This window comes from Anastrepha ludens, chromosome 5 (assembly GCF_028408465.1).
Source record: "Anastrepha ludens isolate Willacy chromosome 5, idAnaLude1.1, whole genome shotgun sequence".
Classification (NCBI taxonomy): domain Eukaryota; kingdom Metazoa; phylum Arthropoda; class Insecta; order Diptera; family Tephritidae; genus Anastrepha; species Anastrepha ludens.
Window position 1 is genome coordinate 47,366,745 of NC_071501.1, and position 23,192 is coordinate 47,389,936.

General features: G+C 37.4%; 1 long non-coding RNA gene across 3 annotated transcripts in view; it reads left to right on the forward strand.

Annotated features, from left to right (window-relative positions):
* Positions 1–4,024: 4,024 nt before the first annotated feature.
* LOC128865152 (uncharacterized) overlaps positions 4,025–23,192 on the forward strand; it is a 56,859-nt gene continuing 37,691 nt past the window's right edge. Inside the window, exons 1-2 of one of the 3 annotated variants that reach the window (XR_008454757.1) lie at positions 4,025–5,310; positions 10,475–11,242. This is a non-coding gene — a long non-coding RNA (uncharacterized LOC128865152). The remainder of the gene's footprint in view (positions 5,311–10,474; positions 11,243–23,192) is intronic. The other 2 variants (XR_008454758.1, XR_008454756.1) reach the window with 2 other exon arrangements.

Genomic DNA, 23,192 nt, shown 5'->3' on the forward strand with positions numbered 1-23,192 from the left:
ATGCGGTTTTCCACTTGCGGAAATAAAAAGGCTACATATGACGAAAATGTTCCTTTTAACTTTCCATTTTTCAACGAACGCCAAACGAAAACTACGCAACTGATCAAAAAATTGTCTGCAAGCCTCAAAATTCAACTGAAGCCATCTATGACTGAAATCCGCAATTACTTAGTTGCCAACCCAATATATGTATGTGGTGCAAAAGTAATCATCCAATTTTGTTTTCGAATAACTTTGTTACTAAATAAAAACATACTAAAAATGTTTTTGAGTGACGTAAATCATTATTTTGACCTTTACGTGCTTCATCGCTTATCTTTTTCTTTACTACAGCTGTCTAGTTTACAAGTGTCAAATATGATTGGTGTACGAAATCAATTGCAAAAATTATAAATTTTACCATAGGGTGATTAATTTTGTGCCACCTTGAAGTTGCTTACAATGGGTACTCAATTTAATATTAAACTTCACCATAGCGACGCAGTTACGCTACACAAAGCTAAAGGAACTAAAGTGAATGCTTTAGGCATTTTTTACAACATTAGTAAGGCCGCTTACTCCACTCAAAATTTTATTGTAACTCTCCTAAAAAGCCAAGCGGATGTGCAAAAAGCTGCTACATTGAAGAAGTGGTCAGTTGCCTAAGATTGGCATTGAAGCAATACCTTCCAATGAAGCCTATAAAACGTGGGGTTAAAATTTGCGAACAGTCTGATGCATCCGCTGGCTATGTATATGACTTCAATATATATTGTGGAAAAGATAATCGCAAAATGAACCCGGCATTAAGCGAGCGAGTAGTCTTAAGTTTGGCGAAAACTATAAAGTGAAGCAATGCGGCACTTTTCCATGATAGATTTATTTCCTCAGTGTACCTCTTCAACAGCCTACCATTCCCTGAGTTAGGTGCTATAATTTCTAATAGGAGCAGCTTCCCACATATACAGAGAAATTGAAAAGAGGAGAGAGTGAGTGTATTTTTAGTAATGAACACTACTGGGACATTATATCCCAAATTTCAAATCAAAACCACCTATTGGGATTAAATATACCGCCGCCCACAGCGTCCCTCGTAGCGAAAATTAAAACTCTGGCTAGGTAAATATGTTTACTTTTTCCTAATCTCTGAGGCCCATCAAGCGTAAGTTTTGTACATACAACAGTTTTTTTCCGGTTCGAAAGGATTAAGGGATTTTCGATGAAAGCTTACCCAACAATAGTGCTTTAAAGCTCACTGGTTAAACAAAGGAACAAAAACTCAAGATGTACAAAACTCTAATAAGACCAATTCTTACCTATGGCTGCGAAACAAGGGCCCTTAAAGTTAATGACGTGAATATTCGGTACTATACAATTAGAAGGCGGTACATACCACGAGCTCAACGTTTTAATCGCTGGAGGAAAAGTAACGCGGTTTATAAAGTCCCAAAGATTACGGTGGTATGGACACGTTTTAAGGATGAGCAGCGAAAGAACGACCAAAAAAATATTTGAAGTATGCCCTGAAAGTGCAAGAAGGAGCGGCTGACCAAGGAGACGATGGCGTAGAAGACGATATACGAAAGATGAAAATCTCACAAAATAGTATAAATGCGGACTGCCGAGAAAAATGGAGGCGTATTGTGAGGCAATGGTCCACCCCGTACTGTAATGCCAAGACAAAGGTTAAACTTTAAAAGTTGTAGGTAATACTTGGAATAATATTTATGATTAAACGACTGTAAATTATGTTCGATTCCTAGCCCATTTCTTCAGACCGAAGTTGACCTCAAAGTTCCATTTTGAGTATCAAGATAACTTAGATCTCCCTTTTGAAACATCGCAAACAAGTTACAACTAAAGGGTGATTTTTTAGCTATTATTTCAACTAGCAGCTGACGTACATTTCGTGTTTTGTTTCACTGTCAAACATCTTCAGTTTAACCATGAATCGTCTTACAAACGAACAACGGTTGCAAATCATTGAATTTTATTATAAAAATGCGTGTTCTGTTAAGAAAGTTTAAAGTCGAAATATTGTGTTCAGCGACGAAGCTCATTTTTGGATCTATGGGTACCTAAATAAGCAGAATTGTCGATTTTGGAGTGAAGATCAGCCAGAAGAACTGCAAGAGCTACCAATGTATCCAGAAAAGGTCACAGTTTGCTGCGGTTTATGGGCTGGAGGTATCATTGGACCGTACTTCTTCAAAGATGCTGCGAATCGTAACGTAACTGTGAATGGTGAGCGCTACCGTGAAATGATATCCAACTTTTTTTTGCCCAAAATGCAAGAGCTTGACTTGCATGACATGTGGTTTCAGCAAGACGGTGCCTCATGCCACACAGCACGCGTAACAATGGACTTGTTGAGAGGCGAGTTCGGTGAACATTTTATTTAACGTTCGAGACCTGTCAATTGACCACCCAGATCGTGCGATATAACGCCTTTAGATTATTTTTTGTGGGGCTATGTTAAAGCTTCAGACAAGCCTGCTTCAATTAACGCATGGGAAGACAGCATTAAAGCATTTATATGTGAGATACCGGCCGAAACATTGGAAAGAGTATGCCAAAATTGGACTAAGCGGATGTACCATTTGAAGCGCAGTCGCGGTCAACAATTGCATGAAATAATCTTCAAACATTAAATTTTATGGTCTGCACTATCGATTTAAATAAAAATTTCATGAATTTTACGTGTGTGTTTTTGAAAAGCTTTCCTATAGCTCTTAAAAAATCAGCCTTTATATGTGCCACCTCGATGATTGGGCCAAGTTTTCAGTCCAGCACTTTTGATATAGGGCGTGCTTTTCACAGTTATCAAAACGGTAAATTCCTCTTAACCTTCTATACCTCTAATTTCTTATTTAGCTGATGAAGTTTTCTCTTGCCTTTCAATGCCTGGCGCTAAGAAGAAAGATTACCCCTACATCATGCGGACTGCGCCTTCGAATCAGTTGGGTGAATGGTGACAATCGCTGTGTTTGTTTTTATTATAATTATTTTAATTTGTTATTACTATCATATTTTAAAATTCATTTATAATATTTGATTTTATTGGAGTCCACTGCAGCCGAATTGATTGATACGTGACTACCATTCGGAAGTGCACAAGTTCGAAACTACGGGCACGAAACATCAATTGATAGAAGGTGTTTTGTTTTCTATTGGCGCCCGCTCGTTGGTAGACAATGGCAAATCTTCAAATGTATATATATCTGCTGTAGAAAAGCTTCTCATAAAAAACAGCTGCCATTCGGAGGCGGCGTAAAAGTATAAGTCGCTTCATTTGTACAAAAATATCAAGACGCACACCACAAATGGGAGGAGGAGCTCGTCGAAACACCCAAAAAGGGTGTAAGCGCCAAATGTATTTATACCTATATGTGTGTATATTTGTTTTCATAAATATTATTATTGTAATTCTTGATATTTTTATTGGCAACTTCTTCTACCTACGCTTTTGCTCGCGTGATTCATTGCTGCTACTATTTTGCCACAAATCTGATACGTTTTTAGCTCTCATAAATAACACTACTCATTGGTCTCCACATGAACTGAACGTTCTCACCGTTGAGTGTGAGTGGTACAAAGCGAACAGAAACGGCCGTTCAATAACGTGTTTTTTACTAATAGCAAGAGATAAATAAATACAATACATATGCAGTGCACTATTTAATGAGAACTTTGCTGCTTTGCGCATGACCGGCCATTTTGGAGTGGTAGTGAGCTTTCAAGAAACTCATCAAGCGAAAATACAATAGCCAGTGAGTTTTATAGAGTAGCGATGAGAGTCGATAATAAAGACTTACTACTATCAGTAATTTTGAGAAATTGTTGAGAGATGGTGAGTTGTTAAAAGAGTTGTCGGCGCACTTGTTGAAAACGACAACAAATAAAGCAACAATATCAAGAATATGAATGCATTGGCGGCATAAAGTGTTCAAAGGAAAATGGCAACACTAATTTAGTAGCACGTATTTGTTTTTTGTTTTTCTTGTTGTTTGCTTGTTATTGTATCATAAATTTTTTCTCAATTGTTTTTTGTCGTTTGTTACACAAAACTCAACCGCTGCCGAAGATGTGTTTGCCGTCGTCGTCGTTGTCGTTGTCGTTGGCGTTGTCGTTGGTGTGTGGCATGCGACGATGACTATGGGAGAATCCGCCGTCACAGCCGCTCGACACTATCGCATGTGAAACATTCAATGCCGCCGCTGCCACCACTACCACTACTACTACTACCAACGCAGCTTTGTGGCGAATGTTTATAGATTTTCAGTCGAATTTTGTTATTTCACGTACAAAGTGGCGCGCGCGGGCCGCCGCTCTAACAAATCAAATCGTAGTGACGCTAGTGAATAAATTGTGTCGAAAAACGTAGTAACAAAAAAAAAAAAAAAAAAAATAAAAAATAAATGAACTAAACAAAAACATATAAAGTAATAACGAAGAAAATTTAGTTTGTGAGAAGTGCAAGCAAGTGAAAAAGGTGGGTTATATTGAGATGCAAAGGTATTGATTGCAATTCGAATGAATTCAAGGCGTTTTTGCAAATACTAAATGATTGTTAAATTCATAAAAAATGAAATGAAACTTTTTCATACCATTTAACGACATTTTTAGGCGGAAACAAAAGTAATTACGTGCATAAATTACATTACAATTGAAAAAGTATCCTCTAAGACCTAAAAAAGTTGGGCAATAAATGTGCAACGGAAGTGAGATATTAAATAAATTAAATCATTGAATATTTATTGGAATTATCAGTTGTTAGTTGCCGGATGTTGCCGCCTAAGGAATAATTGCAGAAATGAAAAAGCAAAAAGCGCGAATTGAAGCAGCAGAGCCTGTCAACGCAGACAACCGTTTATGGATAGTGTAAATTGTAGCAAAGCGATTATTTGCGGCAATAAAATGCGGCGACTGACTTGGCATAGAAATTGAAAATTATAAAGTGAACAGCACACAAAACAAAAAAAAAACAAAAACAGTTAAATTTAAATATGAAAAAAATGCCACCAGAAGCCTGTGAAAAGTGAGCAATGTAGCAAGTGATAACGGTTAAAGATATGCGTTATATTATGACAAAAAAGTGCAGCAAAAAACTTTCTACTAAAATCTTAGCTTTCCACAACTTTTGCGTATTTCATTCTCATACGCCTTTCCGCTTAAAAATTACCAGCAGCGCAATAAACTTTCGAAAATGTAATTGCAAATTTAAGTTAACACGAATAATCAAATAAAGAGTTGTTAATGCAATACTTAAATGAACCAATTATCAGATCATTACACGGGCGCGCTCACATTTCAATCGACTTTATGTAAAAAGTGTGCATATGTTTCGCATGTGTGTATGTATGTACATATGAGATTGTACGGGCAGGTTGATAATTCAATTCGAAATTAATTACTGCAAATTATAGCCTCACACAGCGCGCCATATAAAAGTAGCGGCAGCAAAAATTCGCTATAATTGGAAAAATAACCAATTATTGCGGCAAATTTGTTGCAGAGTTCGCCAGCGAGCCGCATGAAATGGTGCGGATAGCAGCCACTGGATGTGGATGTATTGCAACGCGGTTGTGATTTTTATTTCGCGTAAATTGCAATGAAATTAAGCAAAACACCCACTTGGGCGAACAGCGGCCAAAGCACTTGCAAGCATATTAACTCTAACACAGAAATACACACACACACACTCGCACATACATGCGGACATTGAATGCATTGCTGGCGAAGACGGCTACCAAGCACACTCATGCTTAGATACATATGTATGTTTTCGAATGTGCATATGTATGTGTGCATGTGCGCTTCATACTCACTCACTGCTTCTTGCCACAAACGTTTTGTCGTATCTGCTGTGCGGCTAACGGTACGATTTGGCAATTTTTAGAATTCGCGCGCGCCCACTTCCTACTCGCAGTCACTCGATCACACTCCATATGGCTATGACTCTCCATGTACGAGTGTGCAGTTGTGTGTGTAGTCATTTGCGCTCTGTGTTGTTGTAGGCGTACGCATGCATATATGCTCGTAGTAGTGTGCGGCGACCCGCATCTCTTACCACATCCGCTATACGTGTTCATAATAAATTAAATGCCGCCACATTTCATAATAAAATTAAAAACGCAAAAATAAAGCAAAAAGGCTGTATATTAAATACAAACGGGCTCATAAAAAACATTATGAGTGTAACAAAAATTATTATACAAATAGTGGAAAAAATAAATAAATAACAACAGGCACCCATGGTAGTGGAAGCAAATTATGATTTATGAGTTTGAAGCTGAAGCGCGGGCGCTCGCACCAACTACATACGCACATACATGCATACAAACATACTAACATACATCCATACTCGTATATTATAATGATTTGTAATGCGCTGGCAACGATAATGTCGACTAAGTCATACGACTAAGTGGATGGCGATGTAGGCGACGCCAAGCAAGCGTGTCCAAACCATTAAGCAATAGAGAATTAGTGGGATAGTGGGAAATTGAAATATCAACAAGCAAAAGCTAATAGAATAGACAGATTTGTTGCTCTATGGAAGTTCCAGAAAAGTTTATTAACCTCAAAACTTATCTGACAGAGCGGAAGCTTATGTGGCCACCATGAAACACAAATCCTAGACGGTTAGCTATTTTAGTTGAGTGAGAAAGAATACATACATATGTACATATATGTAGCACACGAGCAGTTGAAGAGCCGCCCAAAATCCAAATGAATCCTCTATAATATAAAATCACCGAGAACCAAATGCTTTTAGAGTTGATGGAGCTCTATTCATGCTTTGACAGGGCATCTAAGCTAAGTTGGTAGAGGTGGAAGGTGACCAAAAGCGACACACATACGCCTCAAATAGTGTGTGGTAGTAAATAATAACTCTCTAGTTTCCCTTCTTGTACTACCTGGGTGCTCTAATGACTTTAGTTCCGCTCTTGCCTTGAACTAAGCAAAGCTTTACACTCAATCTGGATTTGCGTATTGAAGCTACCCACTAAAAGAAGAGCTCTACAAATGTATGCCGCCTCCAAGCGAAAATAATGAGAAGTACTTTTTAAGACAGAATGAAAAGTATTTTTGTGACAGAGATTTGCTATTGCCTGCTGAAGGTCAAGAGATCGAACCCAACGCCCTTTGCAAGGTTGTCACGCACGTCCACAAGTGCCCGCTGCAGTAGTTTATATGTATATAGGCAAATGGTTTTCCAATAACAGGTGCTAGGTGTTAAGCAGGAGAGATCAGTAACGATTTTTTATGGCCGGAATTAGATGGTATTGATCTGGAAAACGTTTATTTTCAACAAGACGGCGCTACGTGCCACACAAGCAACGAAACCATTGATCTTTTACGGGAATAGTTTCCGGACCGTGTTATCTCTTGAAGAGGTGATCGCAATTGGCCACCGAGATCTTGTGATTTAACACCTTGTGACTTCTTTCTTTGGGGCCACGTGGAAGAGAAGGTCTACGCCTACAGCCCAGGGTCGATTCAAGAATTCAAAGATGGAATTCGTGAGGCTATCGAGGACATAGGGCAGCCACTTTGCAATTCGGTTATGGAAAATTTCTTGAAAAGGGTATTGTCCTGTAAGCGTGGTCGTGGTGGTCATTTGTCTGATATTATTTTCCACTATTAACGGCATACCTTCCTCTTTATAATGGAATAAACATCCGATCATTTATATTAAAAATAGAATTTTTCTTTGAATATCAGAGTAACACCTCTTATTAAGAACCCTTTATTATATAAATAATTGGGGCTTACACCATTTTTGGGTGTTGGCCAGCACCTTCTCTGATGTCATGCGTACATGTTGATGTTGTTTCACAAATGGAGGGACCTTCAATTTTAAGCCGGCTACGAACGGCAGATGATTTTTATGAGGAGGCATACACTCGGAGGTTTGTCATTGCCTGTTGAGGGGCTATTAGAAAAAAAAAATGATTAGAATACTATTAAAAAAAATGATTAGAATAGAACGAGGACATAACTAAAATCTGCTTTTACTCTACTCTACGGAGACTACTTTTATATAAAGCGGAATAGTTGCAGATAAGGTGAGAAATAGTCAGTTCTTCCTCCTCCTTCTGGCTTCTACAACAAAGTCCCGCCCACATGTCTTACTATAAGGCAAAGCCATTCATTTCGGATAGTGTACTCTTCGTGATTCGTTCGCAATTCTTTTCCGCTTATGTCTGCTCGCTTATTCGACAAGTTCAGCTTTGATTCCATTTTTCACTAGCTGATTCCAGTAAATTCTTTAATTAGCATTGTGCAACTAGAATAAAGTATGCTAACTCATTTTCGACGAAGAGTCATGCTGTGCTTGCTCGAACCTTAGCATGTCGGTTAATCTACGACATTACTTACCTTGCCGGGAAATTCCATTATCGCTCTACATGCGAATGAAGTGGCGCAGATCAAATAGAGTAAAGTGTACTTTGTTTAGTCATCTTCTATTCAACCACTAAGCTTTTAAGCCATCCGTTGCTAAACTTGTCGCTGGAGTTCTTCCTCGCCTGATTTGAAATGTTTTTATTAATTTACTCCAAGAAACTAATAACGGAACAAAACGGACTGAGACTTTTAGAACCTAATTTCGTGAAGTAACTGCAATAGGAAATTGAAGAAAGAATGTGGAGTGGAAAATCGGCATGTGATAGTTAGAGCTTCAGAGTTCTGAAAAGAAGTAATAAAGTAATGTACATTTTTATATGCATGGGTGTGAAGGAAACTCAAGCAGCCAATTGACTTAAGGTAGTAGTCGGGTCAAATACTCATATTTTGTAGATATTTTTAGGAATTTTTTTTAAAGAAAATAAAATGCGATCGTTTTGATTTTATAGTATGTTTTTAATGACATCAAATAGTTTTGTATACTAGTTTTTTTGGAAAGGGTGGTTAAATTTCAAGGGCCGATGTTGAATGTGAACCACACCTAAACGTCAACGACACCGTTGGACTTCTTTCTTTGGGGTTATTTGAACAAAAAGGTGTACGACAACAAGCCAGCAACAATTCAAGAGCTAAAGGATGAGATAATTCGGCACATTAACGGCATAGAACCTCAATTATGCCTCAGCGTCATCGAAAATTTGGACCATCGGATGGAGGTGTGCCGTCGAGGCCGCGGTGGCCATTTGGCCGACATTTTATTTCATACGTAATTGAGCCATACCAATATTATCATAATAAAGAGAAATGACAATAATTTCTCAAAAAAATTGTATTTTATTCAAAATCAACACCGGCCCTTGAAACTTAACCACCCTTTAGTAGGGTGGCACCAAAGTAAGCGTCTTAAAAAAGGATAGGTGGCTTACCGACAGGATTTTAGCTCTTCAAGACATCTGAAACGAAAAAGTTAGACTGATTATTATTCTGTAGGCTTGTCATTTTGGCAGGTCGGACAATGGGAACATTTTTTTGAAAAATACATAACAAAATGGCGGACTTTTGAAAAAAAAAGATATGTAAAAAAGATATTGTTTTTGTATACTATTTGATGTCAAACATGTCAAAACATACTACACAGTCAAGAGGATAGCATTTTATTTTCTTAAAAACAAAAACTATTCCTAAAAAATATCTATAAAAAATGAGTATTTGACCAGACTACAATCCTAAGTTTGGAAAAGCATTTTAGCTAAGTCCTAAACGATCTCTCCGGATGACGCATTATGCCGCCTTCAAGAAAAAAAAAGTTTTAAAACTATTCTTGCAAAATATTGAACCACCGCTGGGTGGGTTAATCGAACCTTCTGAGCATCTCTTGCGGCTCTTGCTAATGGCCGGATTAAAAGAAGTACCAACCTTTGCTAGTGCTACTTAAATTTAGATTAACATTTCCTTTTAAATTAGCATATTAAGGGCAGCTAGTAAATGTTTTAATTTTGTGAACGCCCAACTTTATATCCATTCTACCGACTCTCTGCCTTGCTGCTTTCTTCACACACACATACATACATACGTAGTTAGGCTGCATGAGCTTTGCTACTACGTGTCGTGATTTTAAGCTGTTCGTTTCGAGAAGCAATTCTTAGGCGCGCACAAGCTACAAAAACAACACATTCACTATGTAGCAAGAGCGCTGCAATGGAAGCCATTACAACAACAAATTATAATTTATTGCTCAATTAGTGCAAATAACAGTGAATCAACCGAACGTCGAGCAATGCCGTCGACGTCGCCATAGTCGTCGCGTTGAAAAATGGGCAAACGTAGTGGCAATTAATAAATAAAAACTACAACAATATAGTATGTATATGTTGTTACAACAAAAACATCGATCGTGATGAATACATTGTGCAATTTGCGCAAACCAAATGAAAATTCATATAAATTAATGCAGCGTCTAAGTAAGCGCGCACCTCCTACTGTTTGTTTTCGCAAACACACATGCACTCATAAAACCTTACATGCACACACACACACACATACACATGCATATTTACATATACAATTTTAACATTATTTGCAGGTTACAGAAAAATTGATGATCCACGCAAGTAGTAATAAATACATGCCTATGCACATAACTATACGCCATACTGAGAAGCAAACAACAAAAACCAAAAACAAAAAAGTTACATAAATTAAATAAAACCACAATAAACTACATTTATTATAACAATACGAAAAAATTGTGTGGTGCAGCCTTGCGTAAAAAAATATTTACAATTAAACAACAGTAAAAAGGTGAAATAATTGCATTGCAATTGGTAATTAAAACACATTAATCAGCAGCATCAAAAGCCGTTACTGCAAATTACAACACGAACCGTACAACAAAGCGTGCTGAATTTGCAACGCATGCGCCACAATCAACACTTTTCAAAAGAGCAGCAACTATTGCCGCTTGACAGATGTACTTGAGCACCAACAGCTGAAATAGTTAGAAGAAAGAAAGAAAAACCAAAAACATTAACTAAACATTAACCACGCGACGTTGCACGCATACACGTGTCTTCATTGCACGCATGCGCAAGCTTCGGCTCTCGCTCTCGCTGTCGTTCTCATTGGTTTGTGCTCTCACCTGATAGCAGTGCATTTTTCGCAGTGGTCACTTGAATGAGCAGAGTTGCCACGCTGCTACGTCTAATTAAGACATTGGATTAGTGCTTCACATTTTTCGTTTCATCAAGAGCCTGTAGCTACAGCCTTCAAAGTGGATTTAACAAATTATAATAAATTGCTGCAGTCCAGCAATCAATATTTGCGGCCAGATTATCTGGCCGCACCGAATGCGGTAAGTCATGCAATGTGATTAAATAGTTTTTCTTATGAATACACATACATACTTAAATTATTCTTATTCTATACTCATAATAAAAAACTGTTAGAGGGTCAGAGTTCTTACAGAAAGTAATGGGCAATTTTTTACCAATGATTACTTTATTAGAAAGATACAAAAAACTTGGAAGAAGGGAAGTCGTCTTCTTTATAATTTCTTAAAAAAATCAGGTTAGTCATTCTCCTCGCTCGTCTTTTATTAATTATTACAGGGTCCAGCACTTGAAGTGTAACCAACTTCAGACCACTCACGCAGTTGATGCACGGGCATCAGCACTCTGTTACTTGACTACATGGCAGTACAGAGTATCATAGAGTTATCTATGATCATAGATGACTAGATGGGAAACTCTTTTTCTCATGAGAGCGCTGAAAAATGTGCATTTTTTATAACATTTGCCAATATTGCCACACCGGTAGAAAAATGATTTGGGTATTTTTTAAACAAAAATCGGGAAATTTTAGTTTCCACACCACCATTGAGGTTAGTATTTAGTGCGCGGTTGCCCAATTGCCTTATATCACTCGTAAACACCTACATACCTATACTAAAAATAAGCACAATCCGTATGAAATATGTACATAAATAACAAAAAAAATTTATATGTAAATGAATTTATTTAATATAAAACTGATATACAAAAGTAATTTAATAATAATAAAGTAATGGAAGCCGAAAAACATAAGTTATAATTAAAAACATGACATATTGCGATATTTTAATATAACACAGAAAGTGGGTAACAAAAAAAAAACATTCTCAAACAACGAACAGAATAAGTTAAGGCAGGTTACCTTTAATTTTTGTAAAATATCTCAAACTCAAATTCAATTCCCTTACCTACGCTTTGCAACCATAGAAGTTTTACGTATATACAAATTTACATAAACCAACACACAGTTTTCAATAAAATTACATTATGTACATAAGACTAATTAAAAGTAGAAGTCGAAAAGGATATAACGAGCTTTGGATTCTACAAACTTTTTAATTTTAAGACAAATAATTATAAACATCTCAACACGTCATTTCTCCATTAAGCAAAAACGAACTGTTTTCGTCAGTTATTTTTGGCGCATTTCTTCTGGCAGCCTGCCAATTCGCCTATCAGCTGTTCAAAATCCCATTATGTGTGAGTGCTGCCAAGTTTTGAAACGTCCTCATGGGCGCGCTCCCTCTCGAAATGAAAGAGTTTCCCATCTTGAAAGAGTTTCCCATCTTATTATCTATGTAGAGTATTGCTTAGAAGCGCAAAAGAAGTTTCAGAAATGTAGGTTGCTAGGCTGCCTACTCTTGCGTGGTGATATTCTGTCTATCTGCACCTCCAAGCAGTACTTGTTTTGGTCCCTTGGTGGTATTTTATTGCCCATCTATCCCGCATATCTACAGGACATACCCCGATTCGCCTACTGGAGACGAGTCCGATGGTGACAAGCAACATCGCATGTAAGATTTCATAATGCGAGTATGAAACTCTCCATTTTTTGCTCAATGAAAGCCCCGACAAACACCATGAACGGGAAAACTGATATGTCACTTTTTCTTCTTTCACAACATTACAATGCGGGGTGCGTCAAAGCTTCCTTCACAATGCTCCTCCAAAGCGGTTGATCTTGAGCTTCTGCTTTGTACATAGTTACGTTTTCCCAAATGTTTGAGATCGTATTCCACTGCGTCTGTCAATCGGTTTCTCGGTCTGCCTTTGATCCTTACGCCCATTAGCTTTCCTGTCATGGTTTTCTTCATGGCACAGTCAGCAGGCATACGGGTAATATTTCGCACAGCTGTCTCGTTCTGAGTGGGTTCGTTTAGTTCGGAGTTGTACCGGATTCTATAGGTACCATCTATTCTTATTGATCCAAAAATCTATCTTTAACTTTTTCTTTCCATGCTAGCAATCAGCGCGAGGTCAGCAACTTTAAGAGTCCATACCTCACATCCGCACGATAAGATTGGTCGGATAAGGGTCTTGGTCGGTATTTTATAGTTAGCTTTGTAGCTTTAGACAAGAGCCGAGGTGGGCATAATACGTTTTGTTATTGGCTTTGATGCGATTCCTGGCTGCAGAACTTGAATCACCGCTACATGCGAATATAACTCCTGGTTGATCCTCAACATTGCCTCAGCTTAAACTCTTTCTTTGGAACACAACTTTATTAGACACTTTATAAGGTTAGAGGGGGAAGTACCAAATACGTACTGGCGAGTAATTTTCGATTTAGAACCTTAAAACCTGGGGTAATCAAATACACGAAGTTGAAAAGAGTGAAAATGCGTTAGGTTAGATTGCTTAGCTAATCAACAATGATTTCGCATAGACTCTAATGTTGCCAGTAGAGCAAGATTTCGTAAATTGGTGCTCTTTTGATCCGCAATATCCCTCAATGAAACGAGGAAGACTGCATCAGGACAACTTAATCCCCAATTGAAAAATGCAGGGTAATGACACAGCAGTTCTAGGCAGTAAGCCACTGCTATTTTTGCCGTAGAAGAAAGTATGTAAGTATACCTGAACCATAAGTCTTCAATCTAACTTGTGATACTGCTAACAGATAGTTGGTAATTTTGGGTCGCATTAGCGAGGCAAGTGTTTGGAAATTCCGCGGCCCGCTAATGGAATCCACAAAGTATCTGCTATGTTTAGCTCTGTTTGAAAGTGGCTGAGAGGGGATCGTATGTGTGATACGTTGGCCAATAATTTGATCAGCGCTTCGGCTTGCTCATTCTCTCCTATCTCTCTGAGAGCCCTAGCTCACAAGCAAGCTTTGGCTTATCCTGTAAAGCAAAAAATCAAACACAGATAATTTTCCTAGTCTCTCCAGATTTGAAGCCCATTTTTGGATTTCTCACCTGAAATTAAACGGGTACGTAATAATCTCGGAAGGCAATGGCAAACTTCCGAGTGTATTTCTGTTTTGAAAAACCTCCTCACAAAAACAAAAACACTATTTGATGTTCGGAGTCGGCTTATAGGGCCATCCTGCAACAATATCCGAAAGTACCAATATTTCTGCTTAATCTTCTCAAATGGTTGCAGAGAAAAGTCGGCATGATGAAAAATTAATTAATATCTCATATTTGATCTTCATTCTGTACGATTATTTCTTAATGCTCAGTTTCAATTCAAGCTCATCAGTAGGGATTTTGCTGGCTTCAACAGCTGCGAATGGCGTGAAGGTCTCCCGAAATCAAATGAAAATAGAAAATATTGACTCTGCAGAACCTGATAAGGCAAGATCTTCAAGTTACATACTGAATCATTTAATTCGGAAAAAGGCTTCAGCTTGATAGATCCGAAGTAATTAACAAATTTTTTAGGCATACTCACACCTTTAGGCTTATACTACAAAATTTAAGTAGCAACCTGCGAACAATAACACATCTTGAGTAATCTTTAAAACTTAACCCACACGCCATTTACTGTGATAATGAATACAAAGTTGCAATATTTTTGTTATTCCCTGACTCGTTCATTAAACAGATAATTTCAATCACAATTTGATTGATTGAGAGGTCAACTTTAATCATTTTGCCAACATATGATACTTACGTCACGAGAAGGAAAATTATTTATAGCAGCAATTTATTTATTTATACTTTTTTCCAGAGAATTCACCCGTCGGCTTCAATTAAGAGCTTACATTTACTTGAATGCAATTAGAATCTTCGTAAAATGATATTCAATATATGTACGAATGAGTTAATTGGCTCTATGGGCTGCTACTGCAAGCTTCGACAAGCGATAGATTCGTTCCAGAACTAATGAATTGCCTAAAGGCATTTAAATATGTACAGGGTCCGGCACTCGAAGTGTAACCAATTAAAAAGGCCACACATTTAGTTTGGAAAATTACTTTTATTCAATTCAAAGTAAAAAAATGTGTGAAAGTAATACAAAATTAACAATCAATTTACTTTTGCTCGATATGACCACCTTTTGCCTTGACTATGGCCTTGAGACGGTCCAGAAACGAATCGAAAGCTGCCTGAATGTGACTTGTAGGTATTTTGGCGCACTCGCCGAGAATGACTTCTTTCAGCGCCTCAAGACTGGTGAATCTTTTCGTGAGGACCTTGCTCTCTAAAATGGCGAAGTGGCCCATCGGATTTGCGTCTGGTGAATTTGAGAGCTATTGTGTGGACGTTATGAAGCAACTCCTTCGGTCTCTCAAGTCTGACTATTTGCTGCTTTGGTGTGAGATCATGCGCCTTTGGGTTCTTGTAAGGCTTGACTTTAAGATCATTTTTCAGTATGCGGGGATGCTACGGTCAGGTATTTTTAGTTCTTTCGCCGTTTGATTGGCGCTTCATCGGGGATTTGGCTCAAGTCGCTTTTTCATACCTTTTCACGTGACGGTGTAGTCTTTTGATGACCACCTCCATGACGTTTCGCGATGCTACCAGTATCATTGTGACGAGTAATGGTGCTCTAAACAAAATCTTTATTTACTTTAAGGTGCTAGACCTCACGAACAAACGCTGGCTGTGATTTTCCAGCCAAGTATAATGCAATCACACTATTAGGTTTAAAATCCATTACTGATTATCTTTTCTCGCGTTTACTCTCGGCAAAATGCTTCCGCGCGCTTGTAAACAATACTCTGTACTGTCATTTAGCCAACTAACAGACAGCGCGAGCGGTCTGAAGATGGTTACATTTCGTGTGCTCGACCCTATGCAGGTATGTGTAATCGGCTTTTAGGCCGCGCTTCTCTTTTGATTTCTGATATGTGGGCTCTATTATTCTATGCTGCCCCCATACGTGAGATAAATTTTTATGGGAAACTCTTTCAGTGCTGAAACGCACTAAAAGGTTTGCCATTGTCCGCTGAGAGACGACCGCTTTTAGAAACCACTTTTCTATTATTAACAATATAGGCCAAATAAAATAACAAATTCAGCAGCAATGACTAACGAAAATCATATTTGTAGGAGGTGTGAACATTAAGGAATGAGACAGAAGAAGTAGGCGACCGTTCGTCAGCCTTCTCTTTCGATCGCTGTTCCTCGCGCTTCTTTAAAAAAATCAGTAAAGCCGTAGCCTTCGTTTGCAGTAGAGTTGTTTTTTGTTTCGCCGGCGAAACGCTGAGCATAACATTACCAATAGTAACAGGATAATACGCAGTCCTATTTGGCAATGTCTATCAAAAGGTTTCTAGCCAAATACAGCATCCCTGTCCATCCACCGTGGTTGGTTGGTTGGCTGGTTTGAGTAGTGATTTTTCCAGGATCCAACTAGCGCTTCCGCACCATTTTGGTGCTGTTTACCAGTTATTTACGGCATGACTATATTCAGTCTGTACGGTGTAAGAACCTTATTAGGTTGTTGACATCTAACCCAGACAGTTGCTCAAGATTCTCGAACAGTGGTGGGCCCAGGGTTAACATTCTGTCCTGAGGGCAGGGCATTCACAGAAGAAGTGGAAGATTATTTCCTTTTTCTCCGGTTGTGGAGTAGAGTTAAATGGAGAAATTACCCGAGACCGGACAATATATTTTTAAATAAACTTGCCTTGATTGAAGTTCAACAGCTAAGAGTAGTGGATATTTTTATTGTTATTATATTGTTACACAATATTTTATTAAAAATCTGGTGTTTGACAAAGGAACGTAGTAGTCAAAGCCAACGCCTTTGGTACTCTAGAATAACTTTATATTCAAAAATATTTGTTTAAACTCTCATCGCCTGTCAGCCACACTAGGAACTGCAGGGTTAACAGCCGCACCTCGTACCCATTGTGTACAATAAAGGAATACTTTTTTTTTATTTCCAGTAGCAATAAAAGACCCCGGCGCCGCCGTCAGTTCCCCCACATACATTTTTATTTACGCCTCTAAATCGGCGAATCTTCGAATGTACAGGGTGTGCGTTGGCAGAATTTGGAATTATAAGCTAAATCAGAAAATGATTGCTAATGATATTCATTTATTTCAATAACAATTACAAAGAAGACAAGTGCGGTTTTAATTTATTTTCTAATGTTTCCTCTAATTGTTGAAAAAGGGTGGACCAAATATAAGTTTTATTTACAATATAAAATTATTTACAATACAAATCAAATGAGATTAAAACACAATTGTTTTTTTTTTTGTAAATCGCAGATACTCACATTATTTATAAAAAGCGACCTCCATTTTTTGAGGAGTGTCTCAGCTGTCTTTGCAGTAGAGCGCATTTCGACACAATTTCCATGACCTTGTCAACAGTTTCTTACTATATTTCTCAAATCGCTCTAGCAATATTCGCTGTAAGAGTCTGCGCCATTCTTGAAATGTGTGCAGGGTACTCCACAAAAAAGTTAAAGCCTTGAAATGACTATTATCCACTATAAGAACGGACGAGATCGATAGATTCGGCTTGGGCAGCAATTTAACATTTTCTGGAAAGAAAAATATTATATATACAAATAAAGTCACCTCTCCTAAGGCAGGACTTATTTGGTATGGGAATATAGAAATCTTTAGCAAATTACACAAGAAGCTGGTTCGTGATATATTAAGCTATTGAGATCGACAACTCATCGTTCTTTCTGGAGTTACACAGTCTCGATCTCAGCAGCCCAACTATTGTCTGCACGACCTGAGTATTGCCCACGGAAAAGCCAGCAAAAGCAACTATGATTCAAAAAGATACTTGCATTTGGGCTGCCCTGTAAACATATTATATTTAGTTACACTTAAAGTGTATAAAATGTTGAAAGCTATCCAAAACCCTTTCAAAATAGCTGACAAATAAAAATGGGTAGCACTTCTCGACTGCCACCCAAACAATCAAACTCATTTACAACAGCAATAAAACTATTGTTCTGTTGTTATTGTATATTTAGGGTAATAAAAACTCAAAGTATTCAACAAATTTTGTCGTACAATAAATTACAGAAAATCAACTTTACTACAATATAAGTACATATGTGTGTATGTATATATGTATGTACGTATGTAAGTATGTATGCATGCACATGGCATTTTGTTGGAATTGTTATGCGCTTCGACTTAGACGACAATCAATCTCAATCAAATCAATTACAAACGATTTCATGGTAAGTTATCTGGGTACAATGGCACGCAACAACAACAATTAGTAGCAAAATCGATAAATACACACTTTTATAAGCGAACAAATTGGAAAAAATGTATGTAAAAAATTATTGTGAACGTATAAAAAAGCAATAAGTGGAGTTTACACTGGCTATGTAACCGTCTGCCTTATGCCTAACTCTTTGTACCCCTTCTCCACATGCATGCATACATACATATGTACGTGCAAATGTATTTTTATGGCGGATACCCATTGGCAACCAAGCTGAACGCAGCCCGTGCCTTTGAAGCTTTTCAGCTGCCCTCCAAGCGTTGTTCATTAGCTTGTGTATGTTATGCGCCATCGTAACAACAATAAAATTGATTTTGCTTACAAAATTAAGTGGCACTTTATTGGGCGCGCATGCGCACATCGCTTTGGCGGTCGTTGAATTGAAAATTTACGAGTGGGTTTTATCAGATATTCTAAAGTGTGATTTTTTTTTTGTTTTTTGTGTTTTTGAAATGTTTGGCGTTTAATTTTTTTATTTACATATTTTGTTTTATTTTTATTGGAAAAGTCAATAAACAGCAAAAATTTGTAATAGAAGCATTTCGAAGATGATACCAAAATAATATTGGGTTTTATGGATAAAAAAAACCCCTTTCAAAGTGAACGCGCCACAGGAGCATACATGGCATAATTTGTACTAAAGCTCTTGCTGTAAAAGGATAATACAAAAGAACAGTTCGGATCGGAATAAAAAACTGAAAAACACGCAGTAGTGAGCAGCAGTCAATATTGCCATTTATCAGGCCAAACACAAAAAGCAGAGAGAGGATAGTCCTTCTGATTTCAAGGAAGTTTAGACTAATTAAGAGTGAGACAAAAGACAGAGTGAGGATAGTCCTTCTGATTTCAAAGAAGTTTAGACTAATTAAAAGAATACGGACTTTATAAGAAGTGTAAAATCCACGTGTTGTTTTCCCACAAACCCTTTCTTCTTTAGAAAGATTCCTTCACGAAAACGTCTCATAACGCCCAAGTAATAGTTTTTAACAACTGCCTGGACTTGTGGCAAAAATCTTTTAATCCATAAAAACCTTGAGCAAAACTTTCTTTTTTGAATGGAAACAGCGGGGTTCTTTTGGTCTTCGTTCATTCGGATCTCTCCTCTCACTCGCCTGATATCTGGTTTGCATGTCGTATTCATAGTTTGTGGAACGTTGGATCGGGTAAAATCATGATAAAATCGGATAAATCATGTTTTTAGCAATATCAACCCAGTCCCTTTTTCGAATGAATCTCAGGGCCTCTGGGACCGGAATCATTACTTACACTAAACGAATCCATAAGCAATGTGCAAGTGCTGTGGCAGCTCTCTGATGATTAATTTGCGGTTATTGATCAACTTTTCTTTCCCTTTATTGATGTTTTCCTCATCATCCTTGACGGACTCACGGTATCTTCTGAAGCGTTCATGTCACTCATAACCGGTTGCTGTCTTTGGCATATAATTACCAAAACAGTTTCCCAACATTTCTAAGGGTTTCGCACCATTGAATCCATTTTTAACGTTTAATACAAACTCGTTGTTACAAATTTAAATCCGTTTTCAAAACTATAAAAAAGCAGCACGGGCAGACGTGGATTAACTCAAAACCATATACAAATGTCAACAACCAAAAAAAAAAAAAAAAACAAACCAAGGATTCAAATCAATTGACTGAGAGCGTCACCTGGCGGTTGTTCCAAGAACTTTTTGATCAAGATGGTATACTATTTTCACTTTAATGGTTAGGTGGCAACGCAATGCACAAATAATTTCAATTTAATTTAACATCTTGCTCGTCTAATTAAATTCCATAGTTAATTTAAAATTTTTTTTTAGTTAGATGGCAACGCCATTTACAAATATTATTGGATTGAAGCTATCTTCACCTTTGCATTGATTTATGTAAGCACTTTTTTATAATTAATATATAATCGTTTTTTAAATAATTTGCAAAAAACAAATATTCGTGACAGCACCAGTTAAAAATGTATTTTTGTTTAAGTTTCGTTAAACAATTTTCACATAATTTCCATAATTTATTCAAATTAGATATGTGATTAGTTGCTATTCTTGAATAAAGAGCATGTGGCACCACCAAATATATTTTAGGAGAGTTTTATTAAACACCTTTCATTTGAAACCCATGTAATATTCAAGTAAAAAAATTTCACCATACAATTTTTTTGGCGGCGAGGTTGGGTTAAAAATACCTTCGCACCATATACAAGGTGAAGTCCAAAATAAACAAGACTGAGCTAAAGTAGAAACGACAGGAACTTTGTTCTGAGAACTTCGAGTTTATTTATTCAAAATAGTCCCCTCTGACCTCGATGCACTGTTTTGCGCGATCTAAAACGCTTTCGAAAGAGTGTTCCAAGTCATAGACCGAAATGTCCTTCATGATGTCGGTAGAAGCCTTCGGATGGCCTCTACGGATGTAAAACATTTTCCTTTCATGGCCAGATGCAACTTTCCGAATGGATAGAAGTCACAGGGAGCCATATCAGGCGAATACGGTGAGAGATTGATGGTCAAAATGCGATTTCTAGTGAAAAAATCAGCCACAAGAGTGGATCGATGAGATGGTGCATTATCATGCGATGCAACAAACGCTTCAAAATGCCAAGATAGAAAATTGCACTGACGGTTTGGTTTATTGGCACGAACAACTTGTGGAGAATTCTCTTGAAATCGTAAAAACAAATGAGCATTGATTTGATTTTTGACTTCTCCAAACGTGATTTTTTAGGGGGTGGCTCGACTGGGGCCTTCCATTCGGCACTTTGACGCTTAGTTTCAGGGTTATGTTGGAAACATCATTTTCATCACCAGTTACAATGTTGTAAAGGAAGTTCTAGTGTTTTCTCGCATCTTTATTGAGGTCTTTCGAATGTTGAATTCTGAACAATTTTTGGCCCTCAGTTAACTTGTGCGGAATGGAACGTGCACAGACCTTTCGTTAGCCCAAATGATTAGTTAAAATGCGATAAATCGATGTTTTGGAGATATGCAACTCCGATTCCATGAATTTCAACAATGATTTCTGTTCATTTTTGATAAATTTACGAACAATTCCGATGAAGTTTACGGTGATTACTGATTTTGGGTGGCCCGTATGTTCGTTGCCATTTATGTCTACACAACCATCTAGGAAACGTGTACTATAAACCTCTCTTGAGCCGTGGCACAAGATATAACAGGTGGCGCAAAATTAATCAATTATGGAAAGATTTATAATATTTGCAAATATCTTCCTACGGCAATCATATTTGACACTTGTGAGATAGACAGCTGCAGCATACAAACAGACACGCAATGGAGCACGTAAGGGTCAAAATAAAGATTTCCGTCATTCAAAATATTTTTTTTTTTTTTGTAAAAAGTTGAATGGTTAATTTTGCGCCACCCGATTAATTTTGTTTTATCAATTCAAATGTTTCGGTAAACGTTTTACCAATTTTACAACAAAATTTGATATTAGTTACTTGTTCGATGACTCAAACATACTGACACTTTAGACGCCATAACTTCGCTTTCACTGAATCGAATGTCACCAAGCGTTCACTGGAAGTCAGCTCGGGATGTAACTTCCAACGCTCTAACTCATTAAAAAGATGGCGCCATCAAAAACATTTTTATGCAGCCAGTCTTCTTTTATTTTGGACTTCACCTTCTATATATAAATAGTAACTACCAGCGTCGTTACTAGGTCTGTGTTGATTCCACTAAAAACATTTCTCCTCTTCTCTTGGATTTAGCTAAGTTTGCGATAGAAATTAGGTTGCACAAATTTTTTCTTGGGAAGATTTAAGAAAAATATTTCCTTTGCTATCCTGCCGTATACTAACATGCATCTATTTTTATAAACTACTTTTTGAATACGAGCCGGTGGCAACACCCTGCTGAAATGAGTGTTACACTCAAATTTTATACCTTTTTTGCTTTTTTTTTGTTTTTGATTTTTTGATATTTGTTTGTTTCTTATTAAGCAAACATTTTTTTATGAAAATATAGCTCTCTGTATTGGAAGTAAAAAATTAAATAAAAATCCAACAAATTTTAATTAAAATTTTCAAACTTTTTAACAAGAGTTTCGAGAACAATTTGGAGTATGCAGTTTTATAGCCCATTTAATTTTATAACGGATGGTTAAGTTTCAGGGGCCGGTGTTGAATGTGAACCACATCTAAATGTCGATTTTTTTTTTGCATTTCATTCGACATTTTTCAATTTCAGACTAATTTAATTTGAACCATGGAAAGATAGACAATCGAGCAACGCGTTAAAGTTATTCAGGCTTATTATGAAAACGGGCGTTCAAATCAAAATGCATATCGAAGAAAATCATCTTCAGTGATGAGGCACATTTTCACCTCAGTGGATTCGTCAATAAGCAGAATTGCCACATTTGGGCGAATGATAATCCAAGACTGATTGCCGAAAAACCAATGCACCCACAAATAGCGACTGTTTGGTGCGGTTTATGGGCCGGCGGCATCATTGAGCCGTATTTTTTCCAAAGTGAGGCCGGTCAGGCAGTTACTATTGTGAGATGAGAACGAACTTTTTATGTTCCGTATTGGAAAATATGGATGTGGACGATATGTGGTTTTAACAGGACGGTGCCAATTGTCACACAGCTAACGAAACAATGGCTCTTTTGCGGAAAAATTTGATGCCCAAAATCTCACGTCGCGGCGATGTCAACTGGCCGCCAAGATCATGTGATTTCACACCGTTGGACTTCTTTCTTTGGGGTTATTTTAAAGAAAATGTGTACGTCGATAAGCCAGCAACAATTCAAGAGCTAAAGGATGAGATAATTCGGCACA